A 26,209-nucleotide genomic window follows, 5' to 3' on the forward strand; every position below is an offset into this window, starting at 1 on the left:
CAGAGGGGCGGCACCGCGCGGTGGGGGTGAGGCGGTGCTGGGGGCAGGGTTCCCCTGCCAGGGAGGGGCTGGGGCAGGGCTGTGCCACCCGGAGCGGGGACTGGACACCCAGCGGCACCGCGTGGAAGGGATCTGGGAGCCAAGCAAGGGCGTGGGGGCGGGATCCGAGCAGGGTGGGGGATGCTTCTGTGGGGGTGGGAGCAGGACATCATAGTGGGAAAGGGCTACCGGGAAGGTCAAGAGGGGGGCGGGCAAGGAGGGAGTGCTCACCAGGGAGGAAGACTCGATGGGGCGCCTGGGGGTGGTGGGGGCAGGGGCTGCTCGGCAGGGTCGGTGAGATGGGCGCCTGGACCCGAAAGAGCAGAGCTTTTAGTACTGCGAGACACACAGGCACCCCTCCCCCGGGCTGGAGGGGCCTTGCAGCAATCCGGGGGTGCGCGGACAGTCTGGAAAGGGAGCCCGGAGGCTATCCAGTGTGCAGGATGCGGCCCCCTGAGCAGTATGTGCGGTGGTTCCCGCCACCGTGAATAAGCAACCAGGCTGATGGACGGTCCTGGGCCACTGGAGCCCTCGGGCCGCCTTCCCACCGACAAGGAGAACCAGGAATAGGTCTGCACCATCTGGCCCAGCCACTCTGGGAAGGTGTGCGTGGTGGGAAGACCTCGGGGGTCTAAGCAGCCGAAGCCCCCAAGAGAGGGCAGAAGGAAGGAAGAGAAGGGTGTTCAGAGTTGTCCAGGTCACCCATTCCTTTCTTTTCAACATTGTTTCTGTCCGTCCCCAGGGTGTTCCTCAGGGCATCTGATTAGATAAAAGCCTTGATTGGGGACCCTCAGCCTGGCAGACAGCTGGGCACCTGGGCTATCCCTCAGGCCTCCTGGAGGGATGGGACTGCCAGAAGAGGGACACCTCAATTTTCTCAGGCTGCTGTCACAAGTGCCATGAACTGGGTGGCTAAAAACACCAGAAACGGCTCTCTCAGCCCGGCAGGCTGAAGCCGCAAGTGCGTGGGCCGTGCTGGTGTGTCAGTCCTGGCCGCTGGGGCGCCTGTCCCTTGGCCAGCAAGCCTTGGGTTTTCAGTGCCTCCTCAGTCACCCTATGGCCTGCTCTGTCTCTTTTCCCATGGTGCTCCCGCCCCCCACTTTGTCTGTGTCCACCCCCCCCCCTCTAAAGACACCAGCCATCCTGGACTAAGGGTCCACCCACTGCAGTCAGCCTCATTCAATTTAAATGATTCTGCTTGCAATAACGCTTTTGCAAAAAGTTCATGTTCCCAGGTACCCAGGATTAGGACTTTAAGGTATCTTTTTGGGATACACAGCTCAACCCATAACGTGGAACACAGATTCCATTGGAAAGGAAGTGAATGGTGTATAAAATAATCCCACAAAATGCCTCCTTCCTCTTCTCCTAGCTACCCACAATCAGTGGTGCCCAGGTGAGTCCCCAGTTCATGTCAACTCTCTCTCGAGTACTGATGGGAGGCCCCTTGAGTCTCATGAGCTTCACTTCACACATAGAAGCGTAGTTTCCAGTTGAAGCAACCATGGCCCTCAGCCTGCCCCCCGGGATGTCTCTTGAATCTGAGGTACCCCTCTGCCTGGCTTCTAGCATGTGGAAGAACTGGATGGAGGAAGGGGACTTCTGGGGCCGTCTGACAAGGTACCTATCTCTGCTGGCCATTAAAACAGGAGGGGGGTGGAACGGAAGGGTTCCTGACCTTCTGTAAACACACACCTCATCTGTTTTCTTCCTGTGAGCAATAGCTTTTGAACAACTGTAAATAGTTTCACTACTAAGTGGGGTTTACATTTTGAGTCTACGGTACCTATGATACTGCCAGTGAGTTGATGGCCATCATGAGATAATAGTCAAAAAGTCAGGACTCTTGGTGTATGAAGTTGTTCAAATCTTCTTTATCTAGAGAATATAAATTTCATCTGGATTTTCAGCATAACAAAGACAGTTCACACTACACCGTTTTGTTTGTACATTTGAAGAGTCCCTTTCCATAAGGTGGACTGCAGACTGCTCCTTGATGGGATGTCACTGATGGAAGGTACCGCTGAATACTGCACAGTGGGGCTTGTGGATTCTGAAGCTTAAATGTGGTAGAAATGCAGAGCAGAGCCCCTGCTCCCTGAGGGCCAGGCCCAAGAGGGAGAAGGGCAGAGTGAGCCTGAAGACTCAGTGTCTCCTTCCAGAATTTGGTGGTCTGATAAATGGCCCCGCCTTCCAGGGCTAACTGAACAAGGGCCAGAGAGGGGCCCCGAGGTAAGAAGTGACCAGGGCTCTATCTCTTGGTAGGACATCAGGAATGAGCCATAAGCACACTTTTCTATATGACAGGGTCAGCAAACTAAGGCCTGCAGGCCAAATCTGGCCGCCTGCCTGTTTTGATAAAGTTTTATTAGAACACACCCACACCCATTCATTTCTTTAACGTTCCTGTGCAGGATGTTGGGGTTGAGTGATAACGACAGAGCCCACAGGGCCAGAAGAGTTCCCCCTGGCCCTCAAGAAAGAAAGTTGCTGACTGCTGCTCGAATGCCTTATTGCCTCCTGGAAAAAGGGAAATGTCTTTATTTATTTATTTTTTTGTCTTTATTTTTTTAATATTACATTCAAAAAATATAGGTCCCCATATATCCCCCACTCCCCTCACCCCTCTCCTCCCCCCATAGCAACAATCTCCTCCATCACCATGAGACATTCATTGCATTCGGTGAATACATCTCTGAGCACCGCTGCACCTCATGGTCAATGGTCCACATTATAGCCCACACTCTCCCACAGTCCACCCAGTGGGCCATGGGAGGACATACAATGTCTGGTAACTGTCTTTAGAACGCATGCATTCAAATGGGATTTTATGTGTTTAAAGCATTTCAGGGCAGTTTTGTTTAGCTGAGGTTACAGGCAAATTCAAGTCCTGGGGCTTTGTGCATGCCAAAAGGAAATTATGCAACTGAAATAAATATTAATTAAAATCTAAAGAAAAGAGCCTTAAAAGCAACAAGAACAGCAAAAAGCATTTCAAAGTCTATTTGAACCAATGTTCACACCGTGGTATTGGGATTATGGGCACTGGTATCTGATCAGCTCCAGGGCTCCAGGAGCAGTTTCTCTGACCTTGGGATCATTGGTCATAAAGAGGGCAAATTCTGTACTACAGCTGATCAAACTCTGTACTAAAGATGATCAAATTCTTCCTAAATCAATTTCCTTGGAGCACAGTTACCAGTAGTCAGTGTGTTGGTTAGCAGCCCAGGCTGAGGAGTCTTGGATGGAGTATCAGCTGTGTGGTGACTAGCTGTGGAGCCTTCACAAGTCACAGCCTCTCTGTCTCACTTTGCCATTCTAGGACAGAACAAACAGAACTGACCTCATGGACCACTTAAGAGAATGAATGTGCTTAGTGCGCATACAGTGGCTCACAGTAAGCCCTGGGTCGGTGGAGCTCTAATTACTGTTTTGTTTTTATTTTTTTATTTTTTAATTATCTTTTTTCAAAGTTAATAGATCACACAAAATGTTACATTAGAAAACATAAGAGGTTCCCATATACCCCATTCCCCACCCCCACCCCTATCAATTTTTTAGTTGTATTTTTTGAAGATACATAGATCACAAAAAATGTTACATTCAAAAAATATAAGAGGTTCCCATATACCCCCAACTGCCTCACTCCACTCCTCCCACATCAACAACCTCTTTCATTAGTGTGACACATTCATTGTATTTGGTGAATACATTTTGGAGCACTCCTGCACCCCATAGACTAATTGTCTTTGGCTAGTGATGGTCAGTGCCCTTTTGCTAAGGACTGGGTCCACAGGGCCAAGCCTTTCCTTCCTGATCTGATCACTGTCAGAGAGGCACATGATAGAACCATCAACCTGGGGGCTTAAATAAGCAGTTCTGGGGCATTGTCAGACTAGCCCTGGCAAACTGAGACAGTGACTAAAAGTAAAGATAGACTTCCCATGCCAAGGGGTGTGTGTCTGTGTGTCTGTGTTTGTGTATGTGGCAGTGAGGCTCTGCCCAGTCCAGTCTCAGGAACCCAGGTGGAGGGAGGGCCACCACTCAGGCTGTTGTCCTTTCAGTGTGAAGTCTCTGGAGCTCCTGGCCATGGGTGCTTACATGCTTCTGCCTGAAGAGTTGCACATGGCTCCTTGGTCACATGCAAGCACTTAGCAGAGGAGCAGGGATGGTTACTCCTGTGGGTGACCAGGAGTGGAGGAGAATTGGCTATTGGTGCCATCTACCACTCACCTGATCCTGAACAACGCTCTGAGGTTGTGTCTCTGGCTCCACTTCCCACTGTTGGAAAACCCTTGCTTCTCCTACCAAGTACCCTTTCTCAGCCAGCAGCTCTACCTGCAGTAGCAAGGTCTCCTCTGCTGTCACATCTGTTTCCTACCCCCAGCACCAACAACCTCAGCAACCCTCCTTCTGTGTCACCCTGCACTATGTTCACACCTCAGCTATTTTCTGAGGGAAAAGTGATGGTAGACAGCAAGGGCCAAACCAGTATCAGGAAACACTGAATTTCAATAATACTCAAAACACAAAGGGCCAAATGGACATCAAGAGAGAAAAGTAAGTGGCGTTCTTTTTGCTTTGTGTTTTAAAAGCAACATCCTGTGTGAAACAAGAAATCCCTTGAGAAATGGTCATAATGAAATACCAATAAACCCAGAAGCTCCGTTTTGTGGTAGCATGTAAATCTGAGTCAGTTTTATTAATGACATTCTGCTTCAATCCATAAAGTAGTGAAAGAAAAAAAGAGGAAAGAAAAAAAATTGGTGAAACAAATCAAGGAAAAGCAGATTTTTCAGTTTGATTAGTTTTTGGAAATGGATAGTCATGTTACTAACTGAGGCTGGCTGGTGATATTTTTTTCTTTATTTTTCTGTGATAGAAAATTTCATTTTGTTCTGCAAAAGTTCTGAATATGCAAAATCCCCACGAGGAAGAGCTGTCTAAGATTGTGATAACATCCACCAGCATTGCTAAGGAAAGTTATTCTGAGCTATGATATGCTCCTGGTAACTAATCCAGGGCTTGGGGGACAGGCATTGCTGCTTACTCATCATTCTTACTTTAAAGAGAGTTTTAGAACTCATTAGGAAAAGAAATGGGCATTTTTCAATAATGTTGCATATCATACTCTATTATGCTGGTTTTCTCCAGCTTAGGGAACAAAATAAAGTGCCATTAGCTCTTACATTCAGTGTAGGGTGATTGCATGTTCTGTTCTTGAGTCCATCCTTCCCCTTTAGGATCTTTCTCTCAGAATAAGAACCCTAGGGGTTAACTCAGCTCAGAAGGGTCAGAGGAAGCACAAGCCCTGCCTTTTCCAGGAGGATCTTCTGTTTCCTTGTTCCCCTGCTGTTAGCACTGCCCCGTGCTGGCTGACCTGCTGCCCTGTCCCCTTTGGCACCAGGCTTTCAGGTGTGAGAGAGGAAGGTGCCTCCCACCTCCCCACCACGTGTCTGGAGGCCTGGTCTATGTGTTGGACCCTGTGGCTCTTCTCCAGCCACACGTGTTCCACTGGTGGGCTGGCCAGGAAGGACTTAAGCCACAGAATGACCAGGAGCCCAGCTTCCTTCTAAATCCTTAATTTACTGGGCATATGGAGGTGATGTGAGTGATGGGGACCATGTTATCATTTTTTCTTTCCAGCTGGCCTCAAGTGGGCTGGGCAGTAACTCTGAACCTCAGAGGGGAGAGTCTGGATTCCAGAACTTTCCCTGACAGGAGACCAAGTTCCTCCTTTGGAGAATTGACCTTGTATCATCCCAGAAGAGTGGGTGGGATGCTTGGGTTTCCTTGGGTTCCTGAAGGGCCTTCTGATCTGGGGGTTTACCTACAAAGTTTCCTTCAAGAGGACATAACACTGCCAGCAAGAGGTGACTCTCGGCCAATCAACATCCTATGTTATGTATGTTAAAGATAATGTGATCTCTCCATGGTGCATTACGTTTCTTAAAATGTTGGATTTTATTTGATTTAATTCAATTATCTTTAGTTTTTATATAGTGTAGCCAGTTGATACTGTTTATGAATTCCAAACATAGATATTGGATTATGTTTGTAAACTGGTCTCTTCCTATGGGCATAATAGATTGTATTAACTTCAGAGGTTTCACTTTTACTTTATTAAATTATGATCAAGGGTTGAAATGGCCCATGTCAGTAGGACATTGAGTCTTCACCCCCTTGGTGGGCAGGGACTCACTAATAAAAGACATGCCAAAGGAAGTAGTTGGAGTTTTCATGCTGGATCCCAGGGAAATAAACACACAGGAGAAGAACACAGAGGAACAGAGATGGCTCTATAGACATGGCAGAAGCCTGGAAAGAGAGAGAACCTGATGGTCTACAGCTGACCTTGTGAAGACACCAGAGCAGCCAAGCCAATAAAGAAACAAGCCCCAGACAGAGAGACAAGCCTTATGCCAGCCTACAGCTGAGACCAGAAGAAGCTGGGACCATGGAGTCTGAAGAAGAAGGCTGAATCCTCACAGAGACCAGCAGCCATCTTGCTCCAACATGTGGTAACAGACTTTGGTGACGAAAGTAACTTACACTTTATGGTCTTGCGACTGTAAGCTTCTAACCAAAATAAGTCCCCTTTGTCAATGCCAACAGATTTCTTGTACTTTGCATCAGTACCCCTTTTGTTGACTAATGCATATAGTCAAAGTGTTTGATATTTTCTTTTTGATTTCTCCCCATTGCTTTGATGATTAAAAGGCCCTTAGAGCTGTTTTTTCACTTACCTTTTAAAATCCATCCAGAATTTTCTTTTGTCTGCAATGAAGTGGGAAAATACAAGTTTATTTTTAACCCAAAGAGCTATCCAGTTTTCACAGTACCAAACACTGAAAACTTTATCACTGGCCATGGTTTGGGCTTCTTGTTAACCTAGGAGTGTAGGAGCCATACTGGAGGTGATGCTTTCCACAGAAGTGAAAGCCACAGTGGACCAGGGCACCCTGTGACCATGCCAGAAGTGGACAAGCTTGAAGGCAGCAGTGGAAGGAAGCTCGGATGTGGTGGGCTGGTTCCGGCTAGCCGTCGTGTGGGAGCAGGAGCCCTGAGCCCATGCTGGGAGGTTTTCTGTCCTCCCCGTCCTGTAAAGTGACTTGGAGCACAGGCACACCAGGATTTCCAGCAGCCATGGGACAAGTTCCTTTAGTATGGCACCCCTGGAATTCTCAAGAACTTTAAGAAAATACTAAGGATTGCCTTGTTGGCCTTAGCATGTGGCTGTGGACAACAACCAGGCTGACTTATCTTCACACCTCCCCCAGAATGACCAGGTGTCTTGCACAGGATGGAAGGTGTGTGAAGGGTCTGTAGAGACTCAGTTGAAGCTGCTTTCACCCAGTCTGAGTTCCTGGAGTCAGTGAGCTTGGGGATTACTGGGTTTTCCAACATACTCTGCATATGTGCTGCATTCTCTTAACTGTACTTTCTACCTTGTGCCTTGTAGTTGGTAGAAATGCTTCCTTTTGTTACCCACCCAGAGGAAAAAAGTAAGGCAAAAACAAACTTAGGCAACCTGGCATTAGGTTCGAGACCTGATCCTGCCCAAATCCAGCAAGACCACGTGTCTGAGTTCACTGTCGGGAGGATATAAGCAGCCAAAGTGATATACATGGCTAACCAGGGGAGGATTAAAGAACAGCTAGCAAGTGCATTTCTTCATCTTTTTTAGATAATGAGGCAGACGTACTTTCCCTTTAAGGACAAGCTGGGATGAACAAATGGAGATATTAAAAGATGATAGCTGATGGGTGGGGAAAGATGGCACCTGAGTGAATGCACTTCATAATTGTTCCTGCAAAAGGCCGGCTGAGTACAGTTGGAATCTTGCTGCGGTGGGCTGTTTCGGGGACGTGCAAGGCAGGAAGTGTTTGGACATTGATTTGGAGAGACTGGAACAGAAGTCGTGCTTGCTAAGGGTAGAATTGTGGGTTTCTAACACTGAGGTCAGAAGTTGTGGCGAGGTGGGACTCTTCCCCCTAGGGCATTCCCTGGACTATTAGTAGTGTGGCGATATTCCCAAGCCCTGTGTTCCCCAGAAGAATGCTCCCCAGGTCCATGACCCCTAAGCCACCACAGCTCACATTCCACAGACCCACAGACCCCAAGCCGACAATATCCCAGACTTCCCACTCCCAAATCCAGCGCTCTGCCAAATCCAGTGCTCCCTGCGGTAAGGGAATACACTAGACGTTCAGTTTTGGAGTGACTCTGTGAGGTGGAGGGTTTTGGTGGGAGGTGCAGAGGGGCCAAATTAGATGGGGGTTCAATTTTCAGGTCCTGCCACCCCCCCCTTTTTTTTTTTTTGAGCTGAGGAGCATTCCAGCTGGTTTGGGGAAAACTGGGTAAGAAAGGAAAGGCAAATCTGCCAAGAAAGCCCAAGTTACCTAAAAATGTTGGGATCGGAAACTTGGTCTGGGAGAAGGTGGAGTCAGAAAATCAACTAGGTAGCAGACTTGGCCCAGTTGTTATAGTGTCTGCCTACCACATAGGAGGTCTGCGGTTCAAACCCCCGGGCCTCGTTGACCTGTGTGGAGCTGGCCCATGCCCAGTGCTGATGCACGCAAAGAGTACCCTGCTAAGCAGGAGGGTCCCCCACGTAGGGGAGCCCTATGTGCAAGGAGTGCACCCTGTAAGGAGAGCCACCCAGCATAAAAGAAAGTGCAGTCTGCCCAGGATTGATGCCGCACACACAGAGCTGACACAACAAGATGATGCAACAAAAAGAAACACAGATTCCCATGCCACTGACAACAACAGAAGCGAACAAAGAAGACACAGCAAATAGACACAGAAAATTGGGGGGGGGGGAAGGGGAGAGAAATAAATAAATAAATAAATCTTTTTGAAAAAATTCAACTAGCCCTCCTGTAGTACAACTAAGGGAGATGGACTGTAAGATGTGTTTTGAAAACTTCTATTAGCATATTTGGTGTTCCTGGTGATGTGTGGGCACGCTCTCTTTGGAAATTAAGACATTGTTTTCTCTGGTGATTTGGTTCACCAAGGACCCACTTGATTCTCCTACTGGACACCTCACACAGCTTTCCTGCTGCCCTGGGAGAGAGAGAAGGGAAAAAGGGAGAAAGGGGGAAGGTCAGACTCCTAAGCATTTTATTTAAATGCAAAGAGGACTCTTTGCTTGAAACTTTGGTCTTTTTTATTGGTTTATTTTTTTGTTTTTCCTTCCTCTTTATAACCCCACAGCCCTTTCCTCCTCCCCCTCCTACTTCTCCTCCTCCTCCTCCTCTTCTTCTTCATCCCCCTTTTCTTGCTTGAATTTCCATCCCCACTGTTCCCCCTTTTTTCCCTTTCTCTTCTTTTTTACATTTTTTATATTAGGTGTGGCAGGGAGTGATTCATATTTGCTGTGTTTCCTCATCCTCTATTTCCTCTTTTCCGTGTGTACTGATTTTGGCTACCAGTACTTACCCCTTTCCTCCACATCTTTCTATCCTCCATCATTTAGTGTTTCTCTTACATTCCACTGCTCTTAATTTAGCCCCCAATTTTTATTTCTAATACCTTTGTACTGTTTTCTGTCTTTTATTCACTCTCTATATTATTGTCCTTTCCTTTCTCTTCCCACTTTCCTGACCACACTGGTCTTTTAATTAATACTATATTCCTCACCATATTCAGGTTACTGTCTCATTATAGATACTCCATTTTTCTTACTGTTATAACTCTACACAGCTTACATGAGTCTAATACCCATTCTTCTAGATCTCACATGGTTCTTCTGCTAATATTTACTAACAATACTACTATTATAATTTTTTCTTTTCTTACTCTTTTTGCTTTCACTTACCCTAATATTTTCCTTCAAGTGAACTTAGCCAACAGGACAGAAATAGAATAAGAAGAACAAAATGGCAAAGAGAAGACTTAACACACATGAAAAGCAGCAACTAATTAAACCTTGACACTAGACAAAGAAACTAATCAACCCACAAAGATAAAATGATGACCAGGCAGCCACAAAAAACTACAAGCCAAACCAATAATCAGGAAAACATGACCCAATCCAATGAACAAACTAAAAAGTAGGAAGAAGAGCAGAACATCCAACAAGTAATTAAAGCTCTCAAAATATTTAATAGGGGCCAATTTAATGAGGTGAAGGAAGAGATAAGACTATGAAGAAAACACTTGGAGAGCATACAGAAGAAATTGCAATCATGCAAAAAAAAAGACAATGGGTATGATGGGGAGTAACAGCACAATCCAAGAAATCAAAAATACACTCTCAGCAAATAACAGCAGATTTGAAAAGGGAGAGGAAAGAACTAGTGATGTACTGTCTTCTATTATGGAAGATAGTACATCCTAAATCAAACAGACAGTAGAATTGATAGATAAAAAGAGAAAAAATTCAACAGGGACTTTGGGACCTGAATGACAAAGCAAAATGTGAAAACATATGCATTATAGGCATCCCAGAATAAGAAGAGAAGGGAAAGGGAACAGAAGGGGTGTTGGAGGAAATAATGGGTGAAAACCTCCCAAACCTATTGAGGGAGATGAATGTCCACATCCAGGAAGCACAATGCACCCTAAATAGCATAAATCCCAACAGGCCTACCCAAAGACATATACTTGTCAAATTATCCAATGCTCAAGACAAAGAGAAAATACTAAAAGCAGCAGGAGAAAAGAGAAACATCACATGCAAAGGAGGCTTCATAAAACTAAGTGCTGATTTCTCATCTCAAACCAAGGAGGCAAGAAGGCAGTGGTATGATATAGTCAAAGTACTAAAAGAAATAATTTCCAAAAAAGAATACTCTGCCCACCTAAACTGACATTCAATATTATAGAGAGTTCAAATATTCACAGACAAACAGAAATTAATAGATTATACCAACAAGAATCCTGCCCTTCAAGAAATACTAAAGGAAGTTCTATAGGAGGAAAGATAAAAAACAGGAGAGACAGAGTTGGAGGAGAGTGTAAGAACAATAAAAAGAAAAAAAAAAGTAAAAAACCAAACAAAATATAACAAACACAAATCCAAAGAAAATATGGCTAATATAAATAATTCCTTGAAAGTGATAACACAGAATGTCAATGGATTAAACTCACCTGTCAAGGGACTCAGACTGGAAGATTGGATAAGAAAGTATGATCCATCTATATGTTGTCTACATGAAAAACATCTTAGACCTAGGGATTCAAGGAGGTTGAAAGTGAATAGCTGGAAAACATCTTACAGGCAAATAATAACCAAAAATGGGCAGGAGTAACTATGTTAATATCAGACAAAATAGACTTTAAATGCAAAATAATTGTGAGAGACAAATATGGACACTACATATTAGTGAAAGGGATAATCATTCAAAAAGGAAAGAACAGGTATAAACATTTATGCTCCTGGGAAGCAGACTTGACTCAGTGATTAGGGCATCTGTCTACCACATGGGAGGTCCGCGGTTCAAACCCTGGACCTACTAGGGGCCTCCTTGACCCATGTGGAGCTGTCCCATGCACAGTGCTGATGCGCACACAGATTGTTGTGCCATGCAGGGGTGTCCCCATGTAGGGGAGCCCCAAGCGTAAGGAGTGCACCCTGTAAGGAGAGCTGCTCAGTGGGAAAGAAAGTGCAGCCTACTCAGGAATGGCACTGCACACACAGAGAGCTGACACAGCAAGATGATGCAACAAAAAGAAACACAGATTCCAATGCCACTGACAACAGAAGCGGACAAAGAAGATGCAGCAAAAAGAGAGAGAACAGACAACTAGTGTGGGGGGGAGGGGAGAGAAATAAATAAATACATCGTTAACAACAAAAACAAAAACAAACAAAAAACATTACACTCCTAACAAGGGTGCCTACAAATATGTAAGACAAACACTGGAGAATCTAAGGGAAGGAATTGATGCCTCTACAGTTATAGTGGGGGACTTTAATACACCACTATCACCTTTGGACAGAACATCTCAAAAGAAAATCAATAAAGAAGAAAAGACTTTGAACGATATATTAGAGGAACTGGACCTAATAGACATATACAGAACATTACACCCAAATAAAGCAGGATAAACATTCTTCTCACGTGCACATGGAACATTCTCCAAGATAGACAACAGGATAGGTTGCTGGGAAAGTCTCAGTGAATTCAGAAAGTTTGAAATCATACAAAATAATTTCTCTGACTACAGTGGAATGAAGCTGGAAATCTGCAAAGGTCAGAGACCCGGATTTGGCAACAAGTTATGAAAGTTAAATAAAACACTCTTAGAAAAACAGTGGGTCAAGGAGGAACTCTCAAAAGAAATCAATAACTACCTTGAAACAAATGAAAATGATAATGCATATATCAAAACTTATGGGATGCAGCAAAAGTGGTACTGAGAGGGCAATTTATAGCCATAAATACAGACGTGATAACAGAAGAGTTAAAATTGAAAAACTAACTTCACAGTTGGAGGATTTCTTAAAAAAAACAATGACAAACTAAACGCAAAGGAAAAGGAAAGAAATAACAAAGATCAGAGCAGAATTAAATGAAAAAATAAGAAAGCACTTGAAAAAATAAACAAAACCAAGAGCCAGTTCTTTGACAAGATCTATAAAATTGACAAACCCTTAGCTAGACTAACAAGAAAAAAAAAAGATGCAAATACAGAAAATAAGAAATGAGAAAGGGGATATCACCACTGACCCCACAGAAAAAAGACTATCATAAGAGGATACTTTGAAAAACTATATTCCAACAAAAATGAAAATTCAGAGAAAATGGACAAATTCCTGGAAACACATAAGCAACCTATATTAATGAAAGAGGAAACTGACAATCTCAACAAATCAACCACTAGTAAAGATATAGAATCAGTTATTAAAAGCCTCCCAACTAATAAGAGTTCTGGGCCAGATGGCTTCAAAGGTGAATTCTACCAAACTTTCCATAAAGAACTAATGCCAATCTTGCTGAAACTCTTCCAAAAAATTGAAACAGAAGAACATTGCTTAACTTATACTATGATGCCAATATTGCCCTAATATCAAAGCTGAACAAAGATGCCACAGGAAAGGAAAATTACAGACCAATCTCTCTAATGAACATAGATGTGGAAATCCTCAACAAAATACATACTAATCATATTCAGCAGCACATTAAACAAATTATACACCATGACCAGGAAGAATTCATTCCTCGTATGCAAGGATGGTTCAACATAAGAAAATACACTAATGTAAACACCACATAAACAGATTGAAGGAAAAAAATCACATGATCATATCTGGAGATGCAGAAAAAGCATTTGACAAAATACAGCACTATTTCTTAATAAAAACTCTGCAAAAGATTGGAGTAGATGGAAACTTTCTGAACATGATAAAAGATATATATGGAAAACCCCCAGTTAACATCATTTACAATTTTGAAATCTGAAAATCTTTCCCTCTAAGATCAGGAACAAGACAACGATTCCCATTATTACCCCTTCTATTTAATATTGTGTTAGAAGTACTTGCCTGAGCATTGAGGCAAGAACAAGACATAAAAGGCATTCAAATTGGAAAGGAAAAAGTCAAAATTCCACTATTTGAAGATGATATGACCCTATACATAGAAAACCCTGAGAAATCTACAACAAAGCTTCTAGAATTTATAAATGAGTTCAGTAATGTCACAGGTTATGAGATCAATGCGCAAAAATCAGTAGCATGTCTGTACAACACTAATGAAAAACCTGAGGAGGAAATCAAGAAAAAATACCATTTACAATAGTAAATTAAAAAATCAAATACCTAGAAATAAATTTAACTAAAGATGTACAAAATTTATACACAGAAAACTACACAACACGGTTCAAGGAAATCAAAGAAGACTTAAATAAATGGAAGAATACTCCCTGTTCATGGATAAGAAGGCTAAATATTATTAAGATGCCTATCCTACCAAAACTGATCTACACATTCAATGTAATCCCAATGAAAATCAACACAACATTCTTTAATGAACTAGAAAAACTCGCTAAGAAATTTATTTGGAAAGGAAAGAGGCCCCGGATAGCCAAAGACATATTGAAAAAGAAAAAACAAAATTGGAGGAATTACACTACCTGACTTCAAAACATAGTACAGTAGTGAAAACAGCATGGTACTGGCACAAGGAGAGACACTCTGACCAATGGAACCAATTTGAAAATTCTGATATAGCTCCTCATAGATACAGTCATATGATATTCACAAGACCACCAAACCCACTGAAAGAGGATTACCAACTCACATCTTATAAAAAAATCAACTCAAGATGGATCAAAGACCTGAATATAAGAGCCAAGACCATAAGACCATAAGGACCTTAGAATGCAATGTAGGGAAACACCTATAGGACCTTGTAATAGGAAATGGCTTCATGTACTTCACACCAGAAGCACGAGTAGAAGAACAAATAGATACATGAGACTTCTTCAAAATTAAAGCCTTTTGCACCTCAAAGGACTTTGTCAAGAAAATGAAAAGAGAGCCTACCCCATGGGTAAAAATATTTGGTAACCATATATCTGATAGGAGACCAATATCCTTCAAATATAAAGAATTCCTATATCTCAAAAATAAAAAGACAACCCACCCATTTTAAAAAGTGGCAACACTTAAATAGAAACTTCTCCAAATAAGAAATGCAAATGACTAAAAAGCACATGAAAAATGCTCAAAATCACTAGATATTAGGGAAATGCAAATCAAAACCACAATGAGATACCATCTTACTCCCATGAGCCTGGCAGCTATCAAAAACACAGAAGACTACAAGTACTGGAGAGGATGTGGAGGAATGGGAACACTCACTCATGCTGGTGGAAATGCAGAAGGATACAGCCATTCTGGAGAACAGTTTGGTGGTTTGTCAAAAAAAAAACTAGCTATGGATTTGCCATATGGCCCAGCGATTCCACTGGTGGGTATTTACCCAGTAGAACTGAAAACAAGGATACAAACTGATATATGCACACCAATGTTCATAGCAGCATTATTTACTATTGCCAAAAGTTGGAATCAATGCAAATGCCCATCAATAGATGAATGGATAAATAAAATGTGGCATATACATACAATGGACTACTACTCAGCTATAAGATGGAATACAGTACAAACACATGTGATAACATGGATGAATCTTGAGAACCTTACGTTGAGTGAAGCAACCCAGGCATTGAAGCACAAATATTACATGATAAGTTGTCTCAGAGAGCTACAGACTGGTTGATAGGCTTAAAGAAAGTTTGGAAGAGAGCTAACACCTACATGGGTGAAATCTATGATAAGCTGTATGTAAGTATTTGTAGAGGGAAGGGATAAAATGGGGGCATAGGGATGCCTTGGGTGGAGCTTTGATGGCTTGAGGGGGGCTAGGGATGGGAGGAAGGGTCAGATGGCCCTAGAAATTGGGGGTAGGGTGGGGAAATATTTGGACATAGTAGATTGTCAGGTATGTGGTTGCAACTGTAATGTTGAGAAAACTTTTTAGAAAATATAATAAGGAAGTATACCTGTTTAAGATGCTTAAGCAGGGACATCTTACACAGGTCAGGCTTCCAGGGAGTGTGTGAATGCTCATTTTGTCATAGTGGGTTATATCACTCGGTGGAGATCCATACAATTAGTGTGAAGTTATACCCACATCCTGAGGACTGATGTTCTCAAACAGGGAAATGTGTCTCTCAAGAATACTGGTGACTCTCAATGGGTTAGGACAGTCGAGTATGTCAAGCCATCAACACTGTTGCAAGTATCTCTGAATATGGTCCTTCAAGTAATGAAGACTGATTGTCACAGTGGGTGCTCTGGGGAGGGGGAGAGGGGTATTGAATAGATGGAATCAGGGTTACTGTAGGGTAATGGAAGTGTTCCACAAGATCATGCAATGATGGATATAGGACATGTTAAATTACACCAAAATTGTATAAAAGTCTATAGGTTAAAATGTAAACTATAATGTAAAACATAAGATAACTAAAAATTTAGAAAAGTGTATAGTCTAAAATATAGATCATAATGTAAGCTAACATGGAACCTTGGTTGAAATTTATGTTTCAATATCTGTACATCAAGTGCAGCAAACACAATATGAACATGTAAAAATATCATTGCTAGGCAAGGAACAAAATGTTTGATATTGGATATGTGGGAATACCCTATATTATATATGTGAATTACTGTGATCTAAACATTTTGTGAAGACGAAAAAAATAATTAGAAAAAAAGAAAGGGTATAGACACTGAGGAAGAAATGAAATTGCCTTGCCACTGTACATACGGGGCAACACCTATTGCATTAATGAAAGACAAAACATCAAAAATGAAGCATTTTCATTTTTTGATACCCCAATTTATTTTTACTTTATTTAGTTTTTCTAAATTACTATGTATTCTATATCTAACTTTTAAATCCATCACTATCTTCCACTTTATTATTTGTGGAACTTGACAATATATTAGGCTTCATTTTTTAAGAAGTTTTTTTTTGTGTGTGTGTTGAACAAAATTTTAATATTCTAAATTTAATCAACATCCAGCAGGTTATTTTGACTATATATTGTACATTGGAAGGAAGAATCAATTATTTTCAAAATCACATATAGATTTCAAAGAGTAAGTATTAAAATAGTCTCAGTGTGAACAGAGAGGTTCAATTCTGGCAGGGGAGGAACACTGTGTGGGATGTTATTGATGGGAGCCACATGGTTGGGAGGGAGTTCTCCAGGCATGTATATAGGGTACATAAAAATGTTTGGATATTTTCATAGTGGTTACAATTAAAAACTTCAAATAAGGAAATGTTGAGTTCCTAAACTAGGGAGCTCTATCACATTCCCCAATGGAACAGCATCAATCCCCAAATGCAATGACAAAGACTATTAAGGATGGTCCAACAATGAGCCCTTTATACTGATGACTATGCTTATGAGCCTGTGTGCCTAAAATATGAACTAGGCCTAGAGGTGCAGTTTGCCTAAGAGTTACCTCCTAAGATCCTCCATGTTGGTCAAATGTGGCCACTCTCTAAGCCAAACTCAGCATGAAAATGCATTACTTTCCCCCAGCATGGGACATGACTCCCAGGGATGAGCTTCTCTGGTGCTGAGGGATTATTACCAAGCACCAGCTGATGATGTAACTAGAAGAAGACTTTGAATAAAAGGGTCAACTCAGACCAGCAGAATATCTCAACCTTCACGTAATAACGTCATAACAGTTGTTAAATACTCTTTTTTGATTGAATAAAAGGGGGAAATGAAAAGGAGAAATGAGTTTATATGGCTATGAGTTTCCAAAAAAGAGTCAGGGGGTCATCAGAAGGGTCGTGCTTAAGCATGCCTCAGCAGGGTCCCAGAGACAGCCAAAGTAGATAGAAGCCCAGGTACTAGTTCTCCTGAAGGCTGCAGAGACCCACGGGTTCTGTGGTCATGGCAGCTGGCTCTGGAGTTCATCGCCATATCAGTGGGCCCTACTTTGGATTTTGTATTCCTGAGTATGATGGAATTTTACTCAGATGTGACCTTTCTGCACATCCCTCATTCATTTTTAATTTTAGTCATTCAACAACCATTTAGTCATCAAACACATCATGGAAGTTACTAAATAATATTTTGTGAATAAAGAGATAAGTAAAATATTCTTCCACATCTTATAGAGATTATGTGCAAGCAAAAATAGTAGTGACTACATGAAATACCCTGAGATGGCACTGACATCCTGGTGAAGTGGATCTAAAAGTTTATGCTCATTCTGTGGAGACAAGTGAAGGCTTCACAAGGGAGATGACTGCACTGACACTGAAAGTAGAGATTGGGGTAACTTCAAGAGGAGAAAGGTGTAGAAGCACACCAAGAAGAAACAAGAGGGAAACAATCCAATCAAGATAACCATATGGTGTGGTGAGGTTTTAAAATTAGTTCTTGCTATCTGATGAACAATGAAGGGGTAGGATGTGAAAAGGGGATGAGCATCCTGACCAGTTTGGCAGTAGCCATAGTATAGAGAGCCTGGTGTTTTGTGCAGAACATGGATATTTATGTTTTAAATTATTGAGAGTCAGGGCAGGATTATAGAAGGTGATGGTCGTGAAATTACTTGCCATGATGAAAGCTTACTCTCAGTCAACATGACGATCGCTGTTGCCAAAACCCTACAGAGAGGATGAGGGATGGAAATAGCACAATTGTAGTGGGAAGTGAATCTGTGTGGGCTTGGAGTACAAAGAAAAATATTCATTTTTATCCTAAGCACAGTGTCAGTCATTTTCTATTCATTATTTCATTTAATTCAATTATTCCATGAAATTGTTTTTCACTATTCTGATTTAATGGAAGAATAATATGAGGCAGCAATGCTATATTCTTATCCAAGATATGTAAATGTAATTGTCATGGATTGAACCTTGGAGTTCAAAGTTTCTGGAATTTTGTACTTCACTAATAACTTATTTATTAATAACATTAATATTTTAAAACTGTGTTAGATTTACAGAAAAGCTGCAAGGATAGTAGAGACGATTTTCAAGAACTTCTCAAATACTTTTCCAACATCTTAACACCTCCAAGCCAGAATAGCAAATTATATTTATTTTCAAAAATTCTTAAGCCATTCAGGCAGTGACAACGTCTCAGATTTTCTCCTCATGTTTTATGAGTTGTATACTTTTCAGGAGTGTAGGTCGAGTATTTTGTAAAGTGCCCCTCACTCTGAATTTGCCTGATATTCTTCTCATGTTTAGACAGGGTTAATGGGATTTTGGAGGAAGATCCCAGGATAATGTGTTATTTTCATTGCATCATATCTAGGGTGCATCCTATCAACATGACTTATCACTCTTGATGTTGACCTTGATCAACAGTGTTTGGAGCTTCCCCAGCTTCCCCAATACTCATCAATTCTCTGCAATTCCATATATGGCTTTTGGAATGAAATTAATACGTGAAGCCCACATTCAGGAGTGTGATGTTTGTGCCACTGCCTTGAGAGAAAATATCTCCATATATTATGGAATTCATCTTCACAATAAATATGTATCTTTTAAAAATCAATTATTTATATTAGGATTGCCTCATGACATTTATTTCTTACTTTGGGTTGTGATACAGTACTACTTTATTTTGTTTTTCAGTTTATTCCAGTTTTGAACTTTGGAACCCTTTTGGCTATGTCCTGTGTCTATTTGAAATTATCCCCAATATTACCAGTTTTATTTTAACACATACTAACTTTTTGGTACTAAGAGATACTCCAGACTCTTTTTGTATATTTCTTGACCTAGTCCTGCAGGCAGCTATTTCTCCAAGAAAATTCTTCTTGCAAAAATGCTTTTAATATCTAAAGTCTGGGCACTATATGTGCCTTGCTACTGGGCCATCTCCATGGATATTACAAGAACACACATGTGTGTACACAATCCTATGTATATATACATATCTGCAATTATTTCTACATGCAACCCTGTGTAACTATATTTACCTCCACACAAATTCACACTGATGTGTCTGTCCCTAACTCATTAACAGAACAATCTAACATCCTCCCCTTGCTTATCTGAATCCTTCCACACCATGTTGGGAAGCATATTTCCCATATTCCATTCATTTACTTCATTGCTTAATTCCAGTGTACATGTATAAAAGTAAAATTTGTTAACCCATACCCTGATGGGACACAATATCAAATAGAGTAGCATACCTGTGTACAGTGCCCATTGATTTCATATTACAGATACTGTTCATATCCAATATTACTAATCCAGCATCTTTTCCTCCCATACCCCTCAGATAGGGCATTTGATGCATTTACAATACAGTTAGATTATGTTTGAACTTGGATGTTGTCAAGTTCAATGGGTTTTGAAAAATACATAATGTCATATGCCTGCAATCCCAGTATAACAGAGAATAATTTCACTGTTCTGAAAATTTCTGAGCTTCACCTACTCAATGTACCTCCCTCTGCCTAAGGCCTGGGCAAACAGTGATCATTCTAATATCTCTGCTGTTTTGTCTTATCCTACTTAGACTGGTTTCTTTTTTAAAAAATATTTTTTTAAATTATTTTATAGGTACTTAGATTACATAAATGTTACATAAAATGTGTAGGAATTTCTATATGCCCTGCTCCTCGTACCTCCCACATTCTCCCACATAAACAACATCTTTCATTAGGGACATACATTCATTGCAATTGATAAACACATTTCAGGATGTTGCTACTGAGCATTGATTATAGTTTACATTGTAGTTGACACTCTCTCCCACATAATTTTGTAGGTTATGGGAAGACATATAATGGCCTTTATCTGTCATTGCAAAGCCATTCAGAACAACTTCAAGTCCCCAAAATGCCCCCATGTTACAACTGTTTTTCCCTCTTCTTGCCCTCAGATCCTCCAGCGATCACTGCCTCCACACCAATGTTATAATTTCTTCCATTGCTAGAATTACAATAAGTAACAATAAGTATAGACAATAAGGCTATAGAAGAATACCAGTAAGTCCACTCTAGTCCATAGTTCTTTCCCATTCTTAAGGATTCTGGGATGGTGATGCCCAATCCACCTCTAATTGAGAGGGGAGTTTGATCCCATATATGGATGGGATGCTCTTGCTGGCAGTTATAGGCTTTCTTATTTCCTTGGTATAGTGGTTGCCCATCCTCACCTCTTTGTTAATTGCCCTGGGTGGGTCCAATGAACTGGAGAGTAGGTGTTGCAACTCCACTGAGGCTCAGGGCACAGCTGGCACATGGGCAGTCCAAAGACTTAAGTTTCTTGGGTGTACACCTACTAACACCATCACCAAGTATAAGTTCAAATAGAAGGGACAGATGAGCTATGTGTAGGGAAGTCATAACTGAGTCCCAACTCTGTCACAATGGGGAGCACAAACCCCAAGGTATTCTCACTGGGAAGGCACCAAATTCCTGACCTATCTACCATGACCATAGGACCTAGGTGTCTCCAGAGCTCTCAGGAGACTCACTATTTGGGGTAGTATCTATTTTGGCAGTCTATGAGATCCTGCTGAGATGTGCATAAGTGCTACCTCTGAAATGACCTCCCAGTTCACTTTGAAGTCTCTCAGCCTTATGAACTCGTTTGTCTTTGCATTCCCCCCTTTTCTTTTACATCTTTTTCCAGTTACCCTGCTATGTGATTGGTGAAGGCTCATCCCGAGGTGTCATGTCCTACTCTGGGGGGAAGACAACGCATTTGTATGCTGAATTTGTCTTAGAAAGAGGCTACATTTGAGCAACAAGGAGGATCTCAGAAGGTAACTTTTAGGCACCCTAAACACAAGGCTAAGTTTCAATTTCAAGAGCAAAGGATCATAAGCACAGTCATCAATATCAAGGGTCCATCAATGGGCCATTTTTCTTCACTAGTCATTGCCCCTGTACTTGGGGGATTGCTGCTGTTCCATTAGAGAATGTAGCAGAGCTCTCCAGGATTAGAATTCAATATTCTCTCAGTTATTGTGTGTCTCTCCATCCACTGTGGCAATGCCACATGAATATTTGAAAACATTTATATACCTTATGTGTATTTCCAGGTGAAATTCCTCCCATGTATCCCTCATTACTGACACTCCACACTAATGATTCTCCCCTTCTCCAATTGTAACTCTTCTGTGATCCAAAGCTTCTTCAAAAATGAAGCCAATAAAATAGCCAAATACAATTATTAGGAAAATCAAATAATAATGATAGGTTAAATATTAAAAATAAAATACAAAAAAATTTAAAATAAAATTTAAAATTTGGAATATTACAAAATAATGAAAACTATTATTTTTTTAAAAACTTTTTTCTTTCATCAGTTTAATAGATATTGTACTGTGTGTATACTGACATTTCCTTCCATTTACTCCATTTTGATTATTCCATTAAACAAAACTATAAAATTTTGTTTTCAAAGAAGTTTTAGGTCACAGAAAAGTCACAAACAGCATATAGGGGACTCCCATATACCCAACATCCTCCCCCATTTTCCCCTTCCCATGTTAATACTGTTTTACATGTGGATGGTACATTTGTTTCAACTGTTATACAAGCAGTAAATCATAGCTACTAACCACGGTCAATGGTTTATATTGTGGTTTACATTTTACAGCACATACATTTATAAATTTTGATGACATTTAACATGACCAGTGTCCATCATTGTAAGATCATGTAGAACACTTCCATTGCCCAATAAATACCCCTCTTTCATGTACTCTATGTGCTCCCCCTGCCTCCCCCGGGGCCAATATTGATCATCTGGCTTCACTACTTGGATAAGATTCATAGTTACTTGCAACACTGAAGTCTTGACATTCTGGTTTGTCCTCCCCTCTTAGGAGTCACCTATGCCCTCAAATGACTCCTGTCCCATTGTTTGAAAAGATATAGGTTCTCCCCAGGATGGGAGTTCAACAGCTTCCCACTCATTATGTGGGTTTCCACACACCGACACAAAACATTATGACAAAATGATCTCTCACACTCTCCCTGGAAGCCTGCACCACGTGCACCCTGTCCTGAATGATCCCCATCCAACACCATAAGGCAGTAACCCTCCCTTGTCATATTGCCATAGGAGTGTTCTCAACTTTTTACGGTCAGCCACATACCTGACAATTCCCAGCGTTCACATGGTCCATTGCCCAACCCTCCCCCAATTCCATGAGCTGTCCAACCTACCCTCACTACCCTACCCCTGTCAAACCAGCAATGCCTAACCCAATAGTATCACCAATGTTTTGTCATAGTCCTTCACTACCCAATGACACACTTTCACCTTATCATAGATTTGGTCCATATGGGCATTGGCTCACAAACTTCTCCCTTTGTATTTCCTCTAAATATCTCTTACAGACAATAGCTCTCTGAGTCTGCTTGATTTGCTTAATTTATATCAAAAGTCATGTAATATTTGTCCTTCAATGTCTGACTTGCTTCACTCAACATAAGGACCTCAAGGTTCATCCATGTTATTCCATGAGCTAGTTCCGTATTCTTTCTTTTTACTTATTAAATTGTATGTTTCTTAAAGATACATAGATCACAAAATAAAGTTGTATTAAAAAAAGTAAAAGGTTCTTCCATTTCCCACACACCACCCTCCCACTCCTCCCATATCAAAAACCTTGTTTATCATTGTGGCATATTATTTGCATTTGGTGACTACATTTTGGAGCGCTGCCAGACCGCATGGATTATAGTTTACATTGTAGTTTACACTCTCCCCAGTACATTCAGTGGGTTATGGCAGGATATATAATGTCCAGCATCTGTCCCTGCAATATCATTTAGGACAACCTCAAATAGCAAAAATGTCCCACATCTCAACTCTTCCTTCTCCCTTCCCTCAGCAACTACCATAGCCACTTTCCCCAGATCAATGCTACAGCTGCTTCCCTTACTATTCAAAATGATTCTACAGTAGAATACCATTAAGCTCACACTATTCCATAATTTATTCCTCCATCCTGTAGACCCTGGGTTGGTGATGTCCATTCCACCTCTATACTGAGAGGGGACTTATTCCAACATGGTTGGTGGATGTGATTCTCTTACTTAAAGTTGTAGGCAATCTCAGTTCCCTGGTGGGGTGGTTAGCCATTTTCACTTTCCTCTTAGCTGGCCGGTGCAAGTTCAACAAACCAGAGAATAGGAGGTTCAAATCTGCTGAGGCTTAGAGCCTAGCTGCCACATGGCCAGTCCATAGCTTCAAGTCTTCTTAGGATACACCAAACCCAGTGAAAAACTACAAATTCAGTAAAAGTGACAAAAGAGGCATGTGTAGAAAGGTCACATCTGAGTCCACTCCATCACACTCAGGAGCACAATTTCCATAATAAGGCCCACTCCAGAGGCATCTGCCATGACGGTAGAATCTGTGTGTCTCCATACCTCTCAGGAGCAAAAGTACCTGGAGTTGTATCTACTTTGTCTTTCTCTTTTCCCCATTTTTAAAAGGGTTGTTTGTCTTTTGTTTTTAGATATGTTTTCTTTATATATGCTGTATGTTAGGCTCCTATCAGATATATAATTACCAAATATTTTCTTCCATCACATCTTTGAGGTGTAAAAGTTTTAATTTTGAGGAGTTCCATTTATCTATTTTTTCTTTCACTGCTTGGGATTTGGATATGAAGTTCAAGCCAAACTCAGAATGTAAATGCATTCCCTTCCCCCCATCATGGGACACAACTCCCAGGGATGCCCCTCCCTGGTGCTGAGGAATTACTACCAAGCACCAGCTGGTGATGTAACTAGAAAAAGACTTTGAATAAAAGGGTCAACTCAGAAGAGCAGAATACCTCAGCCTATATGTAATATTAGGCGTTAAAAACTGCTTTATGATCTTGAATAAAAGGGGGAAATGAAAAGAACAAATGAGTTTATATGGCTATGAGTCTCTAAAAGAGAGTCAGGAGGTCATCAGAGAGGTTGTGCTTACACACACCTCAGCAAGGTCCCAGAGACAGCCAAAGTAGATACAACCTCAGGTACTGGTTCTCCTGGGGGCTATAGAGACCCACAGGTTCTATGGTCATGGCAGATGGCTCCGGAGTTCAGTGCCATGTCAGTGAGCCCTACTTTGGAGTTTGTGTTCCTGAGTGTGATGGAGTTGGATTCACATATGACCTTTCAACACATGCCTCTTCTGTCACTTTTACTGGACCTGTGGTTAGCACTGGAGTTGGTGTATATTCAGGAGACCTGAATCTCTGGACTGTCCATGTGATAGTCAGGCCCTAAGCCTCAGCAGACTTGCAACTTATACTGTCTGGTTTATTGGACTTACCCTGGCCGCCTAACAGAGAGGTGAAGAAGGTCAACCACCACACCACAGAGCCAAGAGTGCCTACACCTGCAAGCAGGAAAATTGCATCCTTCATCCATGTGGAACCTAAGCTCCTGCAATAAAGAGGTGGAGTGGACATAAACATCCCAGGGTCCACAGGCTGGAGGATTAGAGTAGGGATTAGAGTAAACTTACTGATATTCTACTGCGACGGTTTGCTCGGTCGGTAGAGGTGGGGTCTGGCTGCGGATGAGGGGTCGGTCCAGCTCTGGACGAGGTTTCAGTCCCGCTTGGGATGAGGGGTCGGTCCCACTTGGGACGAGGGGTTGGTCCGGCAGCAGACGAGGGATCGGTCTCACAGGGGTTGCGCGGTTCGGCTGATGGGGTCACCCGGCGAAGCCGGCAACAAAGGGGTTGCCCGGAGAAGCAGGCAATGAACTGGAGACAAGGGAGGCCAGGCCCTTGTCGGGGGCTCTCAGGACTGGAGGGCGCACGGCAGAAGAACCACCGTGGAGACAAGGTAAACACACAAGTCCACTTTATTGAGGGAGAGGCAACAGTTTTATAGGGGCTGGGGAAGGCTGATTGGTCGAAGCCACGCCCTGTTCTGATTGGTTGCCGGAGAAAGGTCAGTAGGCGGTACTGGATGGGGGAGGGTGGTGATTAGGGATTGGCTGTCGCTATTGCTGGGGGAAGGGGCAGGGTTTAGGGATTGGTGGTTGCTGTTGCTGGGGTGGAGGGCAGATTTGAGTTTCCCGTCCATGCCTGGCTGTTGCTGCTGTCGGGGGAAGGGAAGAGGGCAGACTGGATTTTTCCGCCCATGCCTGGCTGTTGCTGCTGTTGGGGGGAGGGAAAAGGGCAGACTGGATTTTTCCGCCCACGCCTGGCTGTTGCTGCTGTCGGGGGAGGGGAAAAGGGCAGACTGGAATTTTCTGCCCTGTGCCTGTGCAGGGAGAAAGAAGAAGAAGGGTGCCGCCCCACAGGCATCGTGTGGCGCCATCTGGGAGGAGGGGCGGCCGTGGAAGCATGGCTGCCGAGAAGGGGAGACACAAGGGCACTCTGCGCCCATGCCAAGCTCCCTTCAGGGGTGGTGGTGAGTCCGACCAGCCACCCTATTATGGAGGCAGTGGCTTGGCCTGCCACGGCCGCTCCCCTGCCAGGCCAGCAAACCACACTTCAGCCCGAGGGGTGACCGCATTCTACTATGGAACTATTGTGATTAGTAATGGAAGAATTTGTAGCATTGATGTGGAGACAGTGGCCACAGTACCTGCTGAGGTTAGGGAGAGGGAAGAAGAGATATGATGTGGGGGCATTTTCAGGACTTGGAGTTGTCCTCGGTGGTACTGCAAGGAAAGACACTG

The 26,209-nt window shown here is 42.4% G+C and overlaps 1 long non-coding RNA gene across 1 annotated transcript; it reads left to right on the forward strand.

Moving 5' to 3' along the window:
* Positions 1 to 17,800: 17,800 nt before the first annotated feature.
* LOC131275246 (uncharacterized) lies at positions 17,801 to 19,095 on the forward strand. The gene is made up of 2 exons (XR_009182650.2): positions 17,801 to 17,946; positions 18,853 to 19,095. It is a non-coding gene; the product is annotated as an uncharacterized lncRNA (long non-coding RNA).
* Positions 19,096 to 26,209: the final 7,114 nt, after the last annotated feature.

Source organism: Dasypus novemcinctus, chromosome 22 (assembly GCF_030445035.2).
Source record: "Dasypus novemcinctus isolate mDasNov1 chromosome 22, mDasNov1.1.hap2, whole genome shotgun sequence".
Classification (NCBI taxonomy): domain Eukaryota; kingdom Metazoa; phylum Chordata; class Mammalia; order Cingulata; family Dasypodidae; genus Dasypus; species Dasypus novemcinctus.